Source organism: Hemibagrus wyckioides, linkage group LG10, assembly GCF_019097595.1.
Source record: "Hemibagrus wyckioides isolate EC202008001 linkage group LG10, SWU_Hwy_1.0, whole genome shotgun sequence".
NCBI lineage: Eukaryota > Metazoa > Chordata > Actinopteri > Siluriformes > Bagridae > Hemibagrus > Hemibagrus wyckioides.
Window position 1 is genome coordinate 13,229,052 of NC_080719.1, and position 15,949 is coordinate 13,245,000.

General features: G+C 36.7%; 1 protein-coding gene across 1 annotated transcript in view; it reads right to left on the reverse strand.

Moving 5' to 3' along the window:
* gpc1a (glypican 1a) overlaps positions 1-15,949 on the reverse strand; it is a 39,920-nt gene that overhangs the window by 16,236 nt on the left and 7,735 nt on the right. The window lies entirely within an intron of this gene.

Genomic DNA, 15,949 nt, shown 5'->3' on the forward strand with positions numbered 1-15,949 from the left:
CAGCCACGATATATCATAACTGTAATCATTCAGGGAGTGGAATGATCATGGAAAGTTAGAAGGGGAGGCTCAGGTGATTGTGTGTCTGTCAGTGTGATTTATAACATCAGAGAGTTAAATGGATTTCATGAAGATTATATTAGGAAAGATTTACATTTCCATTAAATTACAGACCCATAGCTCAGCTCCGTCACCATGTGCTCCTGCTAGATTACCTTAATGACTGCTACTTTACAAGAGGATGTTGAAGACTGGACATTCAAATCTGGTAAGATACAGATGTTCTATTAAAAAAAAACATTTTATCTGTTTAGCTGCTACAACCTAAATATGGCAGAATTAAAAATATGGGACACAAATGTTTTTTGTGTTTTTTTCCCCTGTGCACAAAGTAAAAAAAGAATGTATTGTCTTCAATTTGTTTAATACTACATGATTTTCGAAGATTAACCAAAAAAAACCCCACCTGATTCTATTCACCCAGTATAATGATTTTGTCCTATCATATGCACCACCAAGACAAAGACTTTTTTTTTTTTTTACGAAAAATCACACTGCATGCAAATATACTGTGTACAGACACACCAGTCTCGTTGTTGGCTCCTTTTCTTTATTGTCTTCTTTTTGTTATCATGAGTTTTTTTTTCTCTCTCGATCACGAGGGTGATTTGTTTAAATCAGCCCCACTGCGGCGCCGCAGCACTGCATGGGAGCGGTGAACACATTAGCAAGTGCACGGGTGTGCATAAACCAATAAGAAGAGCCTGAGATCACATTCAGTGCTGCGCTGCATGGCCGCTAAAGAGACCACAATCTCATTAAAACATCTCATCCCAGTCCTCCGCGCCAGAGCTTCCTCATTTCAGTCCGCGAGCACCGCAGCAGTGTGGCTTGCATATCAATACAGCAGACCAGCCGAGACCAGACACGCACACACTCTTTCTGTCTCTCTCTCTATTGCAGAGACAGATACATGCTCACAGGCCATTAGGATTGTGACACAGATTTGAGCTTTGCACATTTTATCAGCTCCAATGTGACAACTTACAAAAGACTCACTGAGACGCGCCCAGAGAGAGAGAGAAAGAGAGCCTACACCAAGACGTCATATTTTCTCCCTTGCCCAAGGTGTGGCAGTAATATTTCTGAGCGAGACAAGAATAAATCAAGATGAAGCTTCTTGTGTCACAGTGTCAGTCTTGGCCTATTCAATGGCTGCTGAGTGAATGATGCATCTGTCAGGTGCCCAGACACACAGGATCACTGTCTGATTAAGAGAAAAAAAAATCACCTGTCGGTCACAAGGAAAATCCTTTACAACAGCCTGTTTGTCACTAAAACAGCCAGACAGACAAATAGACAAACACACAAAATGGCACACTGGTTGTCTCTCCATTTTTAGCAGTGCTCTGTGTGGATAACAAGACAGCGAAGCTCTTTACGTTGAGCTGGCAGCAACAGTTAGCCTCAGAACACCCAATACAATTGCAGAAGAGTTATTGGCTATGCAATCAAACAGACTGACTGTCTGGAGGAGGACTGAGAGACATGCCTGTCCCTGTAGGGCAGAACTCCATCATCAGGCTGTTCAGATCATACGCAAAAATATAAACCCAGGAAGGAATGTGTGACAAAAGGAAGAAACTGGCATCCACCCAAATATTGGCAATTTTTCTGAAGAACAATACTCAGCAGTTGATAGTATCTTGGTATACACTGAAAATTAATTTAGAAATAGTTACACTGATAACATCATGCTATGCCAGTAAACATAAGTACGCTGCAAGATTTTTTTCCTAGGAGGCCTTAAACTACAAGGGGGAAAATTGCACAAATTTGATTTTACGCTTAACTTTCCTTTCAACGGAGCCTATAACAATTCCAGTTAGTGAAAGTGTAGAGAGCTGGCCGAGGAAGTGGATTAATGGATTAGTAATCCTCATGAGTGTTGACAAGACAGATAAAACCTCCCTCACATCATCTGGACTGACTTCTGACAACATACCTGGACAAACTTCAGTCAAACACACAAAAGTAAACACACGTCAAGAGGAAGTGCTTGCAAAGGACGATCTTCAAAGCCTTCTTCACATATTTCTCTTCCTCTTATTTTCAAATCCTAAGAGGATTTAAGCTCAGACGCAGGTACACAAGCCTGAGGCGTCGGTTTACACACAGGTGTGTGATTGTGTCCAACACAAGATCGTGACATAACAAATCAGTTTATAGCATTTGGACGTAAAAGAGGAGGAGAGAAGAGGAATAATGGAATTGGAAAGAGAGTCAAAAATCAATGGATCTGCCACAACAACATTAAAAAAGGGTAAATAAAGAAAGAAAGAAACATCCAACAGCTCACATCATCTCATAGATCTTTACGCCACATCAAAATGATCATCAAAATATGAAAATTCAACCCATTTAGTAATAAAAAGGTTTTTTTTTTTATTTTTACCATTTTAAAGGTGGAATCGGTCATTTTAAACCAGACCATGTTTTTTTGCATTCCTATTCACATTCCAGCTACTTTAATAAAATATCTGTTCACATCAGAGACATTTCTACAGACTGTAGAGGCCTTAGGCAAGAAAAAAATGAAGAGTGCCCCTGTGACCAACATTCATTACCACATTAGCCAGAAATTGTATTAACCATCAGCAGGCTTCGCCTGTTTTGCCCATTCTTTGATATTTAGAGTTTCAACATCAATAACAAAACATCCATTCATTAGATCATTTTCTAACACAGACACACACAAACCATTTGCTGAAGGACCAGATTTCTGATTGCTGTAGAAACTGAATAATAAAATGGAAGATTGTTCTGAAGGTCTTATTTGAAAGATATATATATATATATATATATATATATATATATATATATATATATATATATATATATATATATATATACATAGCAGGAATTAAAATCATTACAATCTTTTCCTTGTTAAATACTTTTTTTATTTGCTGAATAAAGCTCCATTTTTGTGACACTTCAATGTCTGATATAAAAAAGAAATAAAGAAATAAATCAACAAAAAACAGACAAGGTTGATACCAAAATAGCATGTGCACAAACAAACAGCTCGGGGACATCACTAAAACCCCACCAGGAACAAAACTCTGTACAGAGTCACTGAAGTTCAGGTTATTTAAAGGAAGTGTGCTGATTGGGAACAGGTGGTAGTGATGAGAGCCTGGGGAAATAGGCCGAGGTTGCAGACAGGTCAAGTGACAGGTCATGTACAATGCTGTTTGGTGGGACGAGCATTCTGGGAAATGAAATGTATGAAATATTATACATCATGAGGGTCCTTACAATATAACAATGAAGTGAACTAACATGAAGTGAGTTGTAGGAAATGAGTGATTTATAAATGTATGAATACTGAGTGTAAAATATTGACATATCTGTTACCTGCTCCAAATATTTGTATCTGTATTCAGAATAAAACACAAAATGAATGCCTAAATGAAATGGACTTTGTGGGGTTTTATATTATTTTATTTTATTTTAGTGATTATTATTATTATTATTATTATTATTATTATTATTATATATGAAGCCCAACACTCTGCCCTCTAAAAACACTGTAAAGTGTACAATCTATTTGTAAGAAGACAAAAATAGCTATTTCTGGGGAAAAAAATTAGTTGATTCTATTTCCCAAATGTAAACAAACTAGTAGCCTAAATTAAATTACCTTAACCCTTACTAATACATATAAATAAATACTCTAAATTATTGTGCGCCGCCCTACAAATTTAAATTAATGTCTTTATTTGAGCTGCATGTTACTGACTACTTGCCTGCATGAAAGTAAAATATCCTTTCACAAGTATAACATTTTCTAGTGTCCTTATCCCCTCACGGTACAGCTATAGCATTAACCAGTTCTGTGAACCTTTCTGGCCAAAAAAATAAATTATCTACATAACTAAATATTTGTATTCAGCTCTTCTATTCATTAAACTGTGGGCTGTAAGCTCTTTAAACATGAGTACAAACCAAAGCATGGGCACAATTAATTAATTATTAAATGAAAATGTAATCAAAGCGTACATGGAAACCAGTGGAGCTAATGGACATTTTCAGTGATTGCAGTTATCATTAGTCTAGGATTTTTTCCACGTCCAGTTGATATATTTACAACATATTACACTACGTTTAGATGTTTATTTGAATTGTCCCCTTCATCTTATTCGGATATTATCATATACAAGTCCAAATTGCTTCATAGGTCCACATTTTTTTTAATTAAAGTTTTAGATCTAAAGCTATGAATTTATACATGATATGGCATGACATGATTTTTTTTAACAAGACAACTCAGAGAATCTCCATGAAAAATTTTAATGAGATGACCAAAATTCAAGCTTTTCTCTATAGGTTACTTTGAATAAAGTCTCTGAATAAACAGCCCAGTTTGAAAAGTTGCCAATTTAAGTCCCTAAATAGACAGGTGTATATAAGGTAAGCTCAGGGTTTAGCAAATCTCACTAATAACTGCAGTTGATTTTGCTAAATATTTAACTACTAAGTAAAAATTGTAATTAGAGTTAATACAGTAATCCAGAAAAAAACTCATCTTTTCTGGCTGTCTTCAGTCGTACCACCTTCCTCTTTCTGCCTCTTCTTTCATAGTGACCTTTCAGTCAACCGCCTCGTCTGCTCATTAGTGCTCTAAATGTCTCTAGCTCCATTTTTCTCCCCCATGGAGAGGCTTCATTGCTCAGAAGGCCTGGCGTCTTAGATGTCCTGCTGTCTTGTTGCTCTGACTTTATGACCTCTGACCCCTGTTTCCTCTGAAATCTCCCTGAGGGCGAGTTTTGTTCGTCCATTGAGTTTATGTGCTAATAGACATGACTGGGTGTGTCCCATAAAATGTGTGCAGAAAGCACTTTCTAATTGATTTCGGGAGTCTGCACTGTGAAACTGGCTCCCATCATCAGGAAATTAACAAGTTAGCCTAGCGCTTTATGCCATGCCGACTACCACAGGCTCGCAAATGAGACAGCGTGTGCTCTGGTTTTATTGTCTGTATGCGTGTACGTGTCTGTAAGCGTCCAGTTAAAAGTGTGATTTAGAATGCATGTGGCCTGCTCCCATATGCATGTATTCAGTTTTATGGCCTGTGCAGATACAAAGCGAGCTGAGGAATGGGAAATATAAAGGCTAGAACAAGGCTATCTAATGAGCCCCTCTGATCTTGTAATGGAGGCAGTAACATTAGCTCTGTGCACAAGAGAGCACCATTTGCAATCCCTGATGCTGCTCAGTCGCTTCCTACATGTGTGTTTAAGCAGTACATCGTCTGGGGTGGAAATGCGCAGCTCCATTTCGGGCTGACAATGAAATTGAACTGCATGTCAAAAGATTTGACGTATGCTTCAAAAAGCTAATCCCAGAGCCAGTGCAGGATATGTAGCACTCTTTCAGCTTGTTCCTCACATCAAATCTCCAAGAAAAAAATTACAAACAAATTAGTCAAATGAGAACAATGAGGCTTTGTTCATAATATGTCGGCAGCTCTGAACCTGTGCTGCTCGCCTGTATCGAACAAGACATACTCGTCAGGCAGGTTATTTGTATATAAAATAAGACTTTTAAGCTTTGGTTGAACCCATCTCATTTTTCAGACTCTCATGTGTAGTATAATGAGTTTACTCTAGAGCGGGCTGCAATCTGTGAAAATCAGTCCAACATGTACACAAATCCAGAAACCAAAACTAAACAAATTTCTTTTACTAATAAAATGATTTTATTATAGAAAATATATGATATAAAATAAAATATTAATGTTTCAGAGATTGCATGGATTAACTGAAGTACATTTTGTCTTTAAATACTTTTTCTACTTAAAGAAGTCTGGCAGTAACTGCTACTACTGGTGGCTCCTGCTACTACTGTACTAGGGATATATTGCAATGTCACTATCTGTATCCATACTCATTTACTACTACAAATATATACATCTGTAAGTAATATATTAATTAAAAGCCATTTAAAAGCTAAAGTATTTGATTTGGACATTGTTATATAAGATCCCAATTGAACCCGGACTCAGAAAGGTTAGACTACGAAAAATTACTATCACCATCTAATTGGAATTTCTGAAGTAATCAGACACTCTGAAAGGGCTAAGATGATAAGATATTTGGAAAAATCTATATACATGAAGGCTGCTAGACTGGGGTTTATGCACCGATATATTAATTAAAGAACACCCTGAATATTCATTATATTATATTCTTATATGTAATGTCTTAAGTTTATTTTCTCCAGAATGGCACTTGTTGCAGTAGTACTGTCGTTTTTTAATCTTGGACTCTGATAATTGCCACTCATTATTTGGATTTGGGTCATTCACAACATTTAAACATTAAAACCAACAAGGGCCAAAATAAATATGTAACAAAAAAAAAAAATAGCCAGGAAAGTACACTAGCACATTGATTTCCGATTTAGACATTTTTAGGTTTCCACAAGCCTAAAAATACACCACTGCTCAGACTCAACCACTTTCCTTCAGCAGCACAAAAACGATTGTGTGTATGTGTGCATGTGTGTGTGTCTGTTTGAGTGTATGGGGTGGGGGTGGGGTGGGGGTTTGTAGTTAAGGGTTTAGAGGAGAAATGATGAAGAAATAGAAAGCAACAAGAAAAAGATCACAAGGGCTTCTGTATGCTCACGTTGCTCCCTCTTTGAGGTCCAGATTGATGCTTCTTTAATCAGCCCTTGTGATGCTGTCTCTTCAAAATTCAGCAATAGTGGTACTTTGATATTTTGATGCGGAGGCAGAAGGAAAGAGAGAGTGAGAGAGGAAGAAAGAGACCATGACAAAGGTTGCATATAATAAGAAAGAACAGGATCTTGGCAGCTATTAGGTAAAAACGTTGAGCTCTTACTGACTCACAAGCCCAAGAGAAAGACTCTAATTGTGCTTAGTCAGTGATTGGAAAGCACACTGAGTGATGATTACCTGTCACAGCTTCAGTCAAGCATTGACTGTTGCATTAATCATGTTGGAGGCGTTAATGGGCAGGTGAATAACTATCATTTTCTGCTTGTTCTTGAACTCTTAGGTACTGGGACATTAACCACAACTGCAATGCACATTGTTCCTCGGACATAAGCGCTAGCTCATTTAATTTTAACGCATGCATGTCATGGTGAAAGAAAATACAGTACCGCAGTGTCATATTAGAAAAACCCTAACAACCAGAAATCATTTTTATTACCCTTCAGCATTGTGCTATGGGTTTGCATGACTTTTACTTCACCTGTTATTAAATGTCCCAATCTTATACCTTTGACCTGTTCAAACCCGAGTATCTATTCATACAAGTCTGGAGGGAAGACTTGTTAGATGTGCTTCTGTCACGCTCTCATGATCACAAGAGCATTGGTGTGTGTGCTCTGAGGGACAGTAAATTCCTGAACCAGCCACAGCTATAATCGAAAATTGAGGTTTTCCAGCATAACACAGATTTGTAATATCAAAGAAACTTCACCACAGTTCTTTTTTTACTTGAATGGAAGATTTTCCAGAGAGGAGGATGGGAAAATGAGCACCATAGGAGCCCCACTAAGCAATATTAATTGGGTCATGGATTATTCTACAGAGGTGACACACTGACATGGTAGTGTGTGTAGTAGTATTGGAATATTTTGTTGTTTGGTTACTTCTAACATATTCACAGTCCACTTTGTTAGCCAATTACATGGCTGCAGTACAAAGCAGATACAGGCTAAGAGCTTTATGTAAAGCTCTCTATGCAGTATGGGTGAACTTTGAGTTGAATCTTGTATAAAAAAAAAAAAGAAGAAGAAAATTCTATGCAGTAGAGCGCTGCATGCATGCTATTATGTAAATTGCAACTCAGACATCGTCAGGAAAAGGTTTTAGAGGTTTGAGTCTTAACTAACTAAACTACCATTTGCTAAACTGGCAAACAGCAGTCAACATTATGTTATTTTTTCACAGACAAAAAAAGAAAATCACTGCTCTCCTTGGTATTTATTTAGCTCTGACACCTGCAGCAAATTACCCACCTGAGTGAAAGAGTATTCTTTTACACACCACTTGTTTTTTAATAAAGCTACAAAACACAATTCCTTAAAAAAAAATTTATTTTAAGATAACTTACCCATCTGTCCTATTCACTAACATGGGAATGGGCAGGGTTCAAATTTCTACTGCAGCCAGCCTCTAGAGGGCTTCTGGGCTCAGGGACATTTTCGCTTCACTTCTGAACCACTCTCAGGATGTCTATCCATATATCAAATAATGAAATCAAACTACTTTAGCCATGCTTGCAAACCGCAAATCAAATATGTTAATGCAAGTGGTTTTTTTTGGTTTTTTTTTTATTCAAAATAATACAAAGTATATAACAACTAAGTGGTAGATAAAGTTGATTTTATCTGACACTACCAATACTGTTGTACTGTAGCCAGTACACCAACTGCATAATGATAAGAACTTTAACTAAATAAAAAGATAGTAAGCTTCCTATGTTTGTGTAATTCAGCTATGAGTAAGCAATACCTCCATTTTTTTTCATAAAAGACTGGAAAGTAGCCATAATATAAGTACGATACCTACTGAAATAATCCTGAATTAAAGAATGGCAGACTTGGTGGAGAAACACAATATCTTCACCCTTGCACTGTCTGTTACGTTCCCTATTGGCTGTTATTTCTTACTTGGCAGGTTGTGATGTTAATGTCAGACTTTGTTGCACAGTCGCTACAAATTGCCATGCTTTGTCCTCTGTTTCTGATGAGCCCTGGACAGAGTACACACAGAGTATTTGCAGTCACTGATTTGTCAAATGTCCTCTATGCTCTGAGCTTGGCTTGTCCTGACCCTGCAGTGTGTGAGCTCTTTTGAGAGAACTGCACCATGCTCTTGAAGGACACGGTGACACAACAAAACATACAAGCCATGATAAATCATTTTCACCACCAGTTATACAGAAGTGAAGCACTGAATGCAGTCTAGCAGAAGAATCTGAAGGTGTTGTGATATTTTCATGCTATGACACTCACCCAGTTCTACAAAAAGTGGAGTATTGATCTTGCTCGTATTACAGCGTCAGCTTACAGCATAATGCTCTTAATCAGCATAATACTGTTAACGGTTGAGGATATAACAGATATTATCATATCTGACAGCTCTGTGATTCTGGATGACAAAGTTTGTCAAATGAAAATCACATGAATGTAAATATTATAAAGACTTTCACCACAATTACATCTTAGCAATTAAAGGTCAGGCATGAAATAGTCCTGTTTGCTTGGCAGAAACTTTTACAATTTTAATTCTTATTTCTACTAATAATATTATGATAGAATATATAATATAGAATTATATAATATTAATATATATTAGAAATATAGATATATTTGCCCATATTCAATATATGTTCACTTTCAAAGATACCTTTTTTTTAATGTAAACAATGTAATACTCTAACCTTAAGCACTTTTTTCTTTATTTAAATGGTTAGCACTGTGTTAACATCGCATTATGCCCGTTTACAGGTCAAACTTTCCATGCTGATTATACACATTTCACAAAACTACTTATGAAGTCTACTTCTATATGTAAAGACTTAAACACTTTGTGGTTTGCTGTTACAGAAGAATAATCAATGACTGGGTGAGAGTTATTTTCTACTGCAGCATATCCTGCCGTTTTTTATGTCTCTCAATTTGCCAAACATTTTTATTTAGATTTTTTTTTTTCATTTTTAGTTACATTTAATAGTGTTCTATAGAGTTACTATAGAAACATAAACATAATACAATGGCACCTTCTGAGGAGTCAGAGTCGAATATACAGCAGTTCTTCAACCGAATCCGAAATACACTACAACCTAAAAGTATTAATTAAAATTCTATGCATTTAATTAATGTCAAACAACTACTGTTTTTCCCACAGTAACAGTTTGGCATTGGTATCCAGTGTTGCCAGATTGGGTGTGTTCCCGTGTTATTGGGCTCCTTTTGGTCACATGTAACCTGGAAAAAATGCATTGGGCGGGTTGATAAAATTTGGGCTGGTTTTTGATGCAACTGGCGGGTTTTTATTTTTGACTATAAACATGATATTTTATTAATTATCCATTCAAACAAACTTAATAATAAAGTATAATATGCTATAAAATTCTGATGTTTGATAATTAAATAAAATGTATACAGGTAGCTAATGTAGTGTGTGTGTGTGTGTGTGTGTATGTGTGTGCGTGTGGGTGGGTGTAAATAGTGCCCTTTCCACTAACCCATTTGTTTTGGGTTTTCTGTTTGTTATTGTATTAGTTATCACAGTATGCATTTTGGGCTGGTACTTTTTGAAATGGGTGGCTTTTAAGCTGTAGTTGGGCTGGAAATCTTCAGTCCAATCTGGCAACCCTGTTGGTATCACATTGTGATACTGTACTTGGATATAGCAAGTCCAATTATAATAAGTGCAGCTGAGGACTTGTGACAGCTCTACACAGGAATAAGACAAATCCATCTCTCTTATAGGTAAAGACTGAATCAATTACAGCAAAATAAAACATGCCAGCAAGACTACAAAGATCTATTGTGTTCAAAAGGCAGAACATTTTGTTTTTGCATATGAGTCAGTCTGATACACTACACCCATTTTAATAAGTACATGTATTCATACAGAGCAGAGGTGCAGGTGTCTCTCAAGCAAATACACAATGTGGAAACGAGGAGATTTGTTTTTAATTATCGGAGCTTAATAATGTTTTTATTTGTTGTCCTGCTGTCAAGGGGAGTGATCTATTTTCTAGGTCATGACCAACGCCTGTAAATGAAAAAAGATCAGATCAAGTGCAGATCTGATGTTGTGACTGACATTTTGTGACATTTGTTTTTAGGTAGCCAACAAGGGAAGCCTTGGTCAAAGTAGTTTTAGAGAATATTCAGAATTTAATGCCATGGATGATGTATGGCAAATTTGGAAAAAATTTGGAAAATTTCAACATTTTCTACTATATATATACAGTTCCTAAAATGGAACTACACGTTTCTATATTGCATGCACCACAATAACAAGTAAAACTGTGGCAAAAATGAAAAGGGAGAAAATGGAAGATATTTCATCCCTGGTCCAATCTCACTTACTCCTACATTACTCCTTTAACCTAATCTACTAATATTACATTAGCACCAGTTTTAACCTAATTATATAGTGTTTACATACCATAATAAAAAATGAGCTCTCACTTTGATCAGCAGCACCATTCATAGCAGTCTGTGTATCATCACCTCATCAAGGTCAAATTGAATTGCACCAACACCTCATTGTTGCCTCCATTCCGTTGAGACAATTTGCTAACCAGTATCTGATTCTAAATTGACATGCTTAAGCAATTGTCCAAAAACGTGTTCAAATCACACTTAACTTGAAAAGTTTTAGACATCTCGCTGCATTTGTTAGCTTCTGACACTGACATGATTATCTGAGCAGGCAGCCAAGGCAAGGTAACCAAAATAAATACCATTTCCATTTCATTGAAATTTTGGAACAATATTTTTACACATTCTTAAAGGAAAGATTTAAAGAATGTAACTGGCAGGAAAACTCTATTTTTTCAAAACCTGTATTTTGTCACTTTTCAGAATCCAGCCATTGATGGATTTTCCCCAAATGCCACTGGTATGTTAAAGAAAAACTAAAAAGAAAAGACATGCAGCTGTACCTTGTTGAGTGTGTCGTACTATTATAATCTATAGCAATGTTCTGCAGTGCAAGACTATTCCTAAATAACATCTCACCATCCATCATATAAGCCCACCAAGCCCTTGAGAATATTTTACAGCTTGACAAAATGCTGGTCGAGACCTAATAAAAATCTTCACAGATGCCCAGCATTGCTGGTTCAACTTAGGTCACAAAATGCAAGTATAATAGAGCAAGTATAAAAGTGTTCTTGGAGTAATTTAGGTGAAGTTTTGGAAACAATCAAAAACATTTGATTTATGTATGTGGAGCTGCCAGTGAAAGCTGAGAGAGAGTGAAAGACAGTGAATTGTTCCTAACTTCTTTAAGGCACAAGGCGTGGTAAAAGTCAGTACCTCCACATTCAGACTAGCTGAGTGCTAGTACTAAAAGAATGTTGCCCATTTAAAACCACTCATAGCTTAATCCTGTCAGTGTTTGCCTTTGATTTCAAATATATATTACATTTAAAATACAAACTAGTCATCTATCTGAGTACAGGGCAAGAGCAGACAGGTGGGCCACTCCTCCACCTGTATTAATCTTTAAACATCGCTCCAAAGTAAACTGTTGTTGCCATAACAAATAGCTTGTCAATAACTTGCGTCGTCTTGTTGAGCCACCGCATTATAACATGTATGAATAAGTAGTCCTCATAAATCAACTGTAATTTGATGTTACACACTGAGACACCGGATGATACCTACACAAAAAAGAAGAAGAGAGGAGTGAAGAATAAATAAAAGAGAAGCATCCATCATCTCCTGTCTTCTCTGGGTGTGATGCTCAAGGCATGTTGCTTCAAAAGACAGGACTCTGAACTTTTTTAAAACAATTACATCATATATGTCAAATATTTGCCATAGTACTCCATGACGTGCACATAAACATGCAACTGATCTCCTTTACTAATGACTTATGTTGAATAATACATTGTTTAACATGTTTTGTAATACCCAACATTGACTACAATTGGCTTCAAAAACATCCCTGAACATATACTCTTATGGCTATTCATATAGATCCTGGCCTTTAATGTAATCCCGAATAGCCTAATATCACTGGCAGCAGCTAACTTATCTAGCAGGTTAGCTAACTAAGCTAAACATGAACGAAGAGCCCCCAAAAAACAACAAAATATAAGCCTAGAACAATGCAATAAAAGTTTTAATTTTGGCTGAAGTGTAAACGATGGTATACTGACAAAGATGAGATGTGAAAAAAAATTCTGTAATGAAATGTTTGAGTGCTATATCTCAATACACACTATCTAGCTAGCTAGATAGTATGGAGATTTTGCAGCCTAAATTATTAAAGTGTGTTTGGTGCACTTTCTAACAGAAGTACTAAGAACGTGTGTTAACATGTTTTACTCAGCCATGCAAGAGGAAGACAAAGTTATCCATTAAAAAAACAATTAAAAATACCCATATTTTTGAATTCATGTGGACTTTAACAGTGGTGCCACTGAGAAAGTTGATGGAAAACCAATTAGAACAGGGATGGAATTTTCCATTGTGTTTACAAATTGATTCACCTATCTTACAAAGCAGGGATACCCAGTGGATGAAATGCCGATCCATTGCAAAGGCATCTCACATACACACATTCCCTGTTTCTAAACTGGTTCCAAATTTTTGTTTTTGAATGCACTACAATATAACACCCTAAGCTCTTTTCTTCACGATGTAAAAAGTAATGGAAATCATATATTTGTATCCAAAAGTGAGTTAAAATAGAATCCAGATCACCACAATCATCAGTCTGGCCAAAGGATGAACTGTACTCTTTCACCTAATGCCTTCTGACAGTCGTTTTTTATTATTAGATCCTGTTACATGGGGCAGGTTAAAGAGGAGGTGCTCAGGAGCAGGTAATGTGCTTATCACCAAGATGCTGACTTGATTAAGAGAGCAAGAAAGGGATGATTTGGTGTCAGGCACCTTGCCAAGGGCCAGTGTGACCCTGCGTCAAGACACAGCCAGCTTTATGTAGCTACAGATAGCGCCATGCACTGATTTAAAAAATGCTACTGGACAGGTGCATACAATAAAAGTGTCTCCCCCATTAAAGTACATTTGAAAGGTACATTACAACTTTTACAAGTCCTCTAACTGAAGATACTGAACTGTTTGCACCTTGAAAAGCTGTTTGGAGGCCTGGAGCAGTCCAGAGAACCGGGCATTGGTACTCTTGGTCTGTGGTTTGCATCATGCATGGAAACTATCCATTCTCAACACTACATGTCAAGTAACATTACTTTCTTTTACCACATAGTATTTTTGGCTACATGTCAAAATGCCTTTGCAGTAGACAAAAAGCTATTTCAGTAGCTCTTAGTAGTTCTTCCTACAAATGTCCACTCAAATTATTATGAATTAATATTGAACCATTACACCAGTGGTCCTTAATCCCAGTTGTAGATATATAGACTTTATAGTTATCTAGATAGATAGATATCTCCTCCTACAACTTTGTGTTAATCCATATTCTTATAGAGCTGTAGTCTATACACACCTCTATCTTACTTTTATGTGTATCTATCTAGCTATATTTGTGTGTCAAATGCACTTAGCATTGGTTCCACCAACGAGAAGCAACACCATGATACCTGTGATACCTATTAGTAGTAATAGCAGTAATATTTACAAATCTGACTTGAAAAGAACCTCTAGGAAATTCTATTAGCTACTTGGCTAGTCGTGGCAATAAAGATTTTGCAGTTATCTCACAGTAGCTATTTCTTTAGTGGTAACTCTAAGGATTATGGCATTTATATATGTAACTTCCTTCCAAAAATACAGTCAGATAGTTAGTTAATGTTAGCTAAGTTAGGACTTTAGCTAGGTGGTTAACATTAGCAATGAAGATGACAATCATTCATTAATGAAATTGACAAATTTTGTTAGGTTTGCACTTTATCTTGGAGGCTTATGTTAGTTGTGAAGACTTTAACTGTAATATTTTTGGCTTGATCCTTTCAGACGTCCTGTCACATTAGCTTGTTAGTTGGGTAATGTTGATTATAAATATTTATTTATTTTTATGACTTGAAGTTGTTTTCACTAATAATATCAGTTGTTAGCTCATTAGTGTCACCTGTGAAATAAGTGTGACTTATAAAGCCTGATAAATCCTCTCATAAATTTGCTTAAATTTAGCAGTTATGGGTATTAACAAATAGGAAGATGATTTAAATCACTTAAAACCTGTAACTCAGTGTAGGAAGCTGACTAACAACATCTGTGAAAAACTAGAAATTTAGAATTTTCGTAGTAGAACCAGCGTTTGCACCTATGCATGCAAACTTGTCTCCTGTGGCCTGTGATTTACAGACAGGTTCTATTGATTCCTTTAATCTCTGAGAGAATAGAGACACTGTCAGAGTCCGTAAAACCGACCCATCGCAGCTCTGTCATCACACCTCGCTCTCGTTCCCATGACCGGTGTCTCGGGGCGATGGAACCTGGCACAGAACCGGTTGGTGGAAAAACGCAATTAATATTGACAGAGCAAAGTGGCAGCAGGAGCGCTTGGCTCTGCTTTGAATTATTCACAACACTCGGGTTAGCAAGCGATCAGCATGACGTGATGAACACTTGTCAGGAGCTGCAGAGGACTGATTACAAATGTAGCAGCAATTACAGATTAGTCAATAGAACACTTTCATCCTGAAACTCGGATGTGAATCAGCTTGTGCAGATTTGATGGCATTAAGTTTTTTCATGGAATTTTTCCATTCTTGGCAGAAACAAACAGAGTTGAATGTACATGTACAGGTGTATGTGTGTGTGTGTGTGTGAGAGAGAGAGAGAGAGAGAGAGAGAGAGAATGAGTGAGTGAGTGAGTGAGTGAATTAGTGAGGGAGTGAGGGAATGAGTGAGAGAGTGAGTGAGGGAGTGGGGGAGTAAGGGAGTGAGTGGATATGATCAGTGAGATTGAAGAGAGAGAAAGAATAAAGAAAGGTGGACAATGAAACAGACCAAGAGAGGTAGTGAAAGGGAGGTAGAAAGCAAAAAAGAGACAGAAAGAAGACACAAACAAACCAAGATGGAACGATATAGGAGATTACCAACAAAAGAAAGAAAGAAAGAAAGAAAGAAAGAAAGAAAGAAAGAAAGAAAGAAAGAAAGAAAGATTTAAAGGTATAGGAAGAAAGAGTAAATGAAAAGAAAAATAGGTGGATGTATGAAATAAAGAAAG